The sequence below is a fragment of the Lygodium microphyllum genome, chromosome 11 (genome assembly GCF_053477565.2).
Source record: "Lygodium microphyllum isolate KBCC chromosome 11, Lygodium_microphyllum_v1.1.10, whole genome shotgun sequence".
In the NCBI taxonomy this organism is placed as follows: domain Eukaryota; kingdom Viridiplantae; phylum Streptophyta; class Polypodiopsida; order Schizaeales; family Lygodiaceae; genus Lygodium; species Lygodium microphyllum.
In genome coordinates this window covers 22598520-22606813 of record NC_141145.1, presented here as the reverse complement: position 1 = coordinate 22606813, position 8294 = coordinate 22598520, and positions in this window count along the sequence as shown.

The following is an 8294-nucleotide window of genomic DNA, read 5'->3' as shown; positions in this document are numbered from 1 at the left end:
CTTGACATTGTTTTTGTGTCAGTGCCTAAGTTACGTAAAGGAACTCGTGATTAATTTGATTAATTAAGGAAGCTGCTTTTTCTTGTCACGTAATGTGGTAGGTAATTAGATAACTAAAGCAAATTGAGGAAAGTGCGGTGGATGTGACTTAGGTCCGTCCTACGGAAGGGTGGTCTCAGTTAGCTAGAAACTTTTCTCAAATGATGAGGTAATAAGACTATGAAGACCTAGTGTCAGTAGATGTAGAATCCCAGTTTATTATGTTTTAGGGGAAAGGAATGGGACTATGCCGTATGGTAGAGAGGTTGAGCTTCGCATCCCTCTCGTTTCCCATTCTCCATGACCCAAGTGCAGCATGAATCCGCTTTGACTCTGTTGTTCCTATGCAAAGTGGTACATCTAGAGCTCGACGCTAGCTTCTTCCTAGAGACTTTGCTGATAGGAAAGGAAGCCTGATCTCAGGTCGATCCCAAGTGGGAATGGCTAGACACTTTCGCTTGGGATAGACTCAGAAAGACCTAAATCGCAAACCCTGTGTCATTCCTTGCAAGTGCCAAGTGGAGCCTTCTAGACCCTCTTCCCAATGGGTTGCTAAGACGTGTCCCATAAGCGGACAAGCGGACACGTTACAGTTGGTATTAGAGCAAACCAACGGGATCTAAGATTTACAAGGGAACTTAATGGAGGAAAGTAAAGGAAATAAGGGGACAATCATGGGAAGGTGAGTGGAATAGAGCAGTGTTTTCTGTTGAAAAAATTCCTTTACTCACTTATGGATGTTGGGTTGCAGAGTCACGAAGCATGGAGCAAGTTCTTGGTGTTCCAGGTCATGTTCATGACTGCAATGCGTACTTTAGATTATCGTCAGAGGCTAGGCATGATGAATATTCTGGACCGCATCTATAATCCTTCACCTCTGTATGCATAACGGAGATGGACGGGAGAATCAGGAATATACTACATAGTAGCCGACCGACTCGCGTACCTTCAGACCAACTTGAAGAGAATCAAGTGGATGGAGGATTTAAAGATCATGAAGCTGTTCATCTTTGTTGAAGCTCATGCAAATGCAACCTTGCATGTTGGCAGTCGGAAAGTCAAGCAGAATAAGTATGTTTATGAAGAAGTGACCCGGGTGATCTTTGCCGACAGGATCAAAGTGTTAGGGTGCTATGAGAAGAACATGTATCAAAGGAAGGGATACCCCAAGCTTCCTATGACTTATCATTTCCTAAAAATCCATGACCCCACTCCATATTATTACTCAGTCTGTGTAGCTGATTATAACACAATCCTATTTTTCCCAAACTGATGTATCAATCAGCTTGTTCTACTTACCCAAAATAAATATACTCAAAGGGTTATACCCTCATGAATGAACAAGAATTTTTACTATCGTCTATCTTGATTGTAAATGTTAGCTAAGGTGTTAAGCAATTAAATCGCTTGGCTAAAAGCTGTGCTAGTTGTATTAACGTAATATGGGAAACGTTTGATAAGTTTTTTGTTGAGATATCGAGCTCCACTCGTGATATGCCAGGGTGATCGTTGTGCATTTATGTCACCAACTTGTCAGTTGTAGATGCGGTTGGTACAACGCCCATGAATAATAGCTAGATGACAGCTATCCTTATCTACTCTAGTTCGTGGCTCAGTTAGTATATCACCTTAGTTAGTTGTCTTTGGTTTGAGACCCATATATAGGGTTCTTCTATTTCTTTGTATGTGAGTTCTTTTGGCTTACACAACTAAGAAGAGGAAAACTTTTTTCAGCCTCCACCTCTGTGTGTATTCCTCCATTGTGCAAGCAAGAAAGCTACAAGTGAGACTCCTTCCTTCTCTCCCACAATCTTGACATGGTATCAGAGCCTTGTTCGTGGTAAGGAGCTCAAGAAAGCAAGCCAAGATCGCGGTGTTCTGGTAAGAGGAGCAGCGTTGCTTTCATTTTCTGTTTTGGGAGCAGATCTCTGCAGGTAGCACAGCCGGAAATTGCAAGAGTGCATTGTCTCAGGTTGAGACGCCCTTGGCGACCCTGTTTTTTTTATTTGAGGCCATTTCGGGGCCTGTTTTGGAGGCGGAAGTTCTCTGCACGCACTCAGGAAAAAGCCCTATTTTATGCTGTGCGACCACTGTTCTACAAGTCGGTGAAAAGTTACCACAGATATTGCATCGTATGCTCGTGTGCAGAGACATTGGGAGTTACAGAATCATCCTTGGTTCCTGTATATGCAAAATCGTCACTAGGAAGTGACTATGTGGTCAAATACCACTTTCGCCAGTTTTGCAGATTTGCCCTTGTGAGGCTGAAGCTGTGTTCTTTGCAGTGACATAATTTTTTGCAGTGTTCTGTAATGGCGTCTGATTCTCTTTCACAGATTGTCACTGAAAAGCTTGACAAGAACAACTTCCAAGCATGGAAGTTTAGAATGACGAATTTCCTTATGGGAAAAGGATATTGGGAATTTGTTGTAGGAAATGAAGAAGAACTAGTTCTTCCTGATGTTCCCAATCAACAGCAAATGCAGGCATTTAAAGCATGGCATGAGAGAGCCAGGAAAGTTATGTATTGGCTGTCTATCAGTATTTCAGACTCTATGATTGTGCATATTCAAGATGCTAGTACGCCAAATGAGGCATGGGATACTTTGCCAAAAATGTATAGCACAAATATGCAAGCCAGGAAAATGTAGCTCAAGCAAGAGTTGCATAATGTGCAAAGAGAAAATATGAGCATCAATGACTACCACATGAAGGTGAAGAAGATTGCAGATGCACTTGCTTCCATTGGGTTGCTAGTGGAAGATGATGATTTAGTTTCTGTGACCTTGAATGGTCTAGGAAAGGATTATGCACAGTTTCGAACATCCATTTCCGTCCGTGAAAGATTTTTTGATTTTGAGGAGTTGATTGTTCTTCTAATTTCTGAGGAGTAGAGAAATGGTGGTGCTTCTTCCTCAGGAGGAACTTCAAAAGAAGCTGTCTTCTACTCAAATGCTGGAAGAAGTAGAGGCAGAGGTAGAGGAGGCCGATCTGGAGGCCGTGGTAGAAATCAGAATATGCAGCAAACTCAAGAAAACCAGTCCTATGGAGGAGGACGTGGTAACTCTAGAGGCAGGGGGAGCCAAAGAGGTCGTGGTGGATGGCAAAGAGGCCAAAATGCAAACAGCAATGTTGAATGCTACTACTGTGGTAAAATGGGTCATATGGCTAAAGACTGCTATAAAAAGCAGAATGACATCATGAATGGGAAATTGCAACAAGGGAATTATGCATCTTAGAGTAGACAGGGTGATGACAAAAATGAGCATTTGTTTATGGTGCAGCACATGAACAATTCTGTGACAAGTGTAGAAGAAAGCAACGATGTGTGGTATGTTGACTCAAGTGCATCAAACCACATGACAGGTCATGCAGAATGGATGGAGGATGCAAGGAAAATGAAAAAACCAGGATTTGTGGAGACTGGTGATGATACTGCACATCCTATTGTGCAGATTGGAAAAATTCCTTTGTCTATGCATGATGGGAAAAAGAAATACCTGTCTGATGTATTTCATGTCCCGAATATCACCAAGAATCTGGTTTCTGTTGGTCAAATGGTTGAACAGGGCTTGCAGGTTAGATTGAATCCTCATGGATGCTTTGTTGAGGATATGAAAAATAAAGGTCGCTTGATAGCAAAAGGAAAGAAGAAGGGCAAAATGTTTACGTTGGATGCAGACATGCCTGAATTGATTGCAGCAATGTTTGCACATGGGACCGGTGTAGTTGCAGATATTGATATCTGGCATAAACGCATTGGTCATGTTAATGTACAACGACTTAAATCAATGCGGGCCCAAAATATTGTTGCAGGATTGCCTAAATTCAAGGTTGCAGAAATGCATAAGGTATGTGAAGCCTGCCAATTTGGAAAACAGGCAAGGAAACCATTTCCTAGACATATTCAAGAGAGTGAGAATCCATTGGAATTAATCCACTCTGATGTGTGGACTACTAAAGCTGCATCTCTTGGAGACTGTCATTATTTTGTCACTTTTATTGATGACTATAGTAGAAAAGTTTGGGTGTATTTTATGAAAAAGAAAAGTGAAGTTTTTGGGCATTTCAAAACTCTTAAAGCTATGGTTGAAAAAGAAACAGGTCTGCAAATAAAATGCCTAAGGTCAGATGGAGGGGAAGAGTACCTCTCAAATGAGTTTGCAAGGTTTCTATAGGAGCATGGCATAAAGCAGCAATATTCATACAGCCATAACCCACAACAGAATGGAATTGCAGAAAGGAAAAACAGGCACATTGGAGAGGTATCTCGTGCCATGCTCAATGAAAAAGACCTCCCAGATTTTTACTGGGCTGAAGTAGTTGCTACAGCAGTCTACATAATGAATAGGACTCCCACTGCAGCAATACATGGAATGACTCCAGAGGAGAGGTATACTGGTAGGAAACCAGATATTTCTCATTTGAAGATATTTGGTTGCATTGCCTATGTACATGTGCCAGATGAGTTGAGATCCAAGTTGGATCCAAAAGCTGAGAAGTGCATCTTTATTGGTTACTCTTTGCAGTAGAAAGGGTATAGATGCTATAACCCTTCTACTCGTAAGTTTACAGTGAGCAGAGATGTTGTTTTTGATGAGATGAGTAGCTAGTATAAACCAGTAAATGTGATTGATAATGTAGATGCACAAAATGGTAATGCTGCACAGAATTCATAACAGCAGTCACAAGATATTAGTGGACCTGGAGCGTCCTCTAGCAGTGATTCACATTCTTCGCCATGGACAGGCAGATTGAGAACAAGAGAATCTTCTAAAAGCAATGCAGATAGTGGTATGCAGGTATCACAAAAAGGAAAAGAGAAGGTAGATCAGCCCATGTTTGATGTGAATGCAGGTCACTCTTATGTGGATGGTGAATCCAGTGGCTCAGAACAGAGCATTGATGATGAGTTGGGTATTCCTTCTATTGTTACACTTGGAGTAAGGAAGACCAGGGATGTTTTGAGAGCACCTGGGAGTGAACCTATTTTGCGCAGGTCTACGAGAGCTAGGTATCCTGTGGATAGGTTGAAATATGATGGATTTACAGCCATTCACTATGCATATATGGTCAAAGTGATACAGGAACCAGAACCCACTTCTTTTGAGCAAGCCATGGGAAGAGAAAAATGGGAGAAAGCCATGGATGAAGAAATGGATGCCTTGGAAGCAAATGCTACATGGGAATTGGTACCTTTGCCTAAAGGTAAGAATGTAATTGGCTGTAAGTGGGTTTATAAGGTGAAGCACAATGCAGATGGTTCTGTGAACAGATACAAGGCAAGATTAGTAGTCAAGGGGTATGCACAAACATATGGCATTGATTATGAAGAAACATTCAGTCCGGTTGCAAGGATGGCAACCATAAGAGCAGTCATTGCTATGGCTGCATCAAAGGGATGGTCTTTACATCAGATGGATGCAAAGAATGCCTTCTTGCATGGTGATTTGCAAGAAGAGGTCTATATGGAGCAGCCACTAGGTTATGTGCATGCTGTTTATCCTGAGTTTGTTTGCAGGTTGAAGAAAGCCTTGTATGGCTTGAAGCAAGCACCTAGAGCATGGTCTGACAAGATAGGACAATATCTTGTCACTATTGGCTTTCAGATTTCCAAGGCAGATTTCTCACTTTATGTGAGAAAAACAGAGAAAGGTATTATGCTACTTGTCATTTATGTTGATGATTTGATTATGACAGGTGACAGTGATGAAGATATCCTTCATGTGAAAATGCTATTGAAGCAGAAGTTTGAGATGAAGGATTTGGAAGAGCTGCGTTATTTCTTGGGCATTGAGGTGATTAGATCACCAAGTGGGATACAGCTCTTGCAGAGGCAGTATGGATTGGACATGCTGTCCAAATATGGGATGACAGGCTGTAAGCCTATTTCAGTTCCTTTGGAGCAGAATGTGAAGCTGAGCATAGATGCAGGTGAGCTTCTGGAAGACCCTACTATGTACAGATGCATAGTAGGAAGCTTGATTTATATGACTATTACCAGGCCAGATTTGAGCTATGCTGTTGGATTGGTAAGTCAGTTTATGCAGGCTCCAAGGAAACCGCATTTGGATGCGGCTAGACGCATACTCAGGTATGTGAAGTCCACATTGCAGTATGGACTATTTTATGAGACTGGGTTTAGATACAGCTGCATGGATATACTGATGCTGATTGGGCTGGTAGCATTTCTGATAGACGATCTACCAGTGGATATGTGTTCTCTTTTGGGAGTGCTGCAGTCACTTGGAGCAGCAAGAAACAACCTACAGTTGCCTTGTCCAGCACAGAGGCTGAGTACAGGGGTGCAGCAATGGCTGCATGTGAGGTAGCTTGGTTGCATAAGCTACTTTATGATATGCATTAGCCTACAGATGGGCCAGTTGTCATTTATTGTGACAACATGAGTAGTATACACTTGGCAAATAACCCAATCTATCATGCTAGAACAAAGCACATTGAGGTGCATTATCACTATGTGCGGGAGAGGGTTTTACTAGGTCTTATTGATCTAGTTTATGTCAGCACAGAGGATTAGGTAGCTGACATATTTACGAAGGCATTGGGCGTAGAGAAGCTGCGCAAGTTCAGAGACCTGCTTGGTGTGCAGGAATTTGGATTTAGATTGAGGGGGAGTGTTGAGATATCGAGCTCCACTCGTGATATGCCAGGGTGACCGTTGTGCATTTATGTCACCGACTTGTCAGTTGTAGATGCGGTTGGTACATCACCCATGAATAATAGCTAGATGATAGCTATCCTTATCTACTCTAGTTCGTGGCTCAGTTAGTATGCCACCTTAGTTAGTTGTCTTTGGTTTGAGACCCATATATAGGGTTCTTCTAGTTCTTTGTATGTGAGTTCTTTTGGCTTACACAACTAAGAAGAGGAAAACTGTTTTCAGCCTCCACCTCTGTATGTATTCCCCCATTGTGCAAGCAAGAAAGCTACAAGTGAGACTCCTTCCTTCTCTCCCACAATCTTGACATTTTTAACATAAAGAATCTTATTGTCCAGATGCAACCCCAAGCGCAGGTTCCAAGTTTGACTCCTGCACTAAGTACAGCTGTGATTCAAGAGAAGAAGTTCATTCTCAAAAAAATTAAGCCACCCGAGTTTGATGGCAAGGGAAGGACTGTTCAAGCCGATGCCGAGATTTGGATCGAGTCCATGGAGAACTATTTTGAGGCAGCAAGGACTGCACCTGTTAATCAAGCCATGCTCACCAAACTTAAGCTTACAAGCGAAGCAAGACTTTGGTGGAAACAGTGGTGTAGAGACCAAGCAATCTCGGAAGGGACAGTCACTTGGGAGAAGCTTAAGGAAATTGTGCGAGGGAGGTATCTACCACGTGCCTATCGCACATAGAAGATGAATGAATTCTATGATTTGAAGCAGCTAGGACTATCCCTTGATACATATTATTCAAAGTTTGTTTCACTCCTAGAGTACGCGCCTCCAATGGATATGACACAACAGGTGTTAAAATTCTGTGCTAGGTTGAATCCACCTATAAACACCCGATTGGAATCCATGCGCCCAACGGACCTACAAGACGCACTCATTCGAGCTACTCCAATAATACAAGAGGTGCAGACCAAACCAAGGAATAACAGGACTTGGCCTTACAAGGATAAGAACAAGGGTATGTTTAAGGCTCAGACTAAGAGAGTGCAGGGTCAAAATCAGGGCCAAAGGAAGAAAGCTAAGGTCAATGTTGTCAACAACTTTGTTCCTACACAAGGTAATGACCGCAATCTATGTTGCTTCCATTGCAACAAGCTCATATAGTTCAAGAGGCAGTGTCCCAAGCTTAGTAGAGGACATCGCCAAGGGCAATTCCAAGGAGCCGCCCATGGCTAAGGAACCATCGTCATGGCCAGAGGGAGAACCTCTAGTGTTTCCAATAGGGAGCTGGGCGATGAAGAAGATCCATCCATGGATGCTGACATTGAGAGGGCAATGGTCCACACCGCTCTTCACAAGAAGGGTCCGAATCGCCAATTCTTGGTGATTCAAACTCCATCAGATTATGAAGGTAAAAGCTTCAAAACCCTAATTGATTGTGGCAGTACACATCCCTTCATTTCACCGATTTGTGCAAAAAGGTTAGGGATAGCCACAATAGTCGCACCTACTTTACTTATGGAATTGGCAAATGGTCATGAGGTCTCTTGTACTAGGCAAACTGCTAAGGCGAAATTCCTACTGGGTGGGAAGCCAACTTCAATGAGATTCAGGGTAATGAACATAGG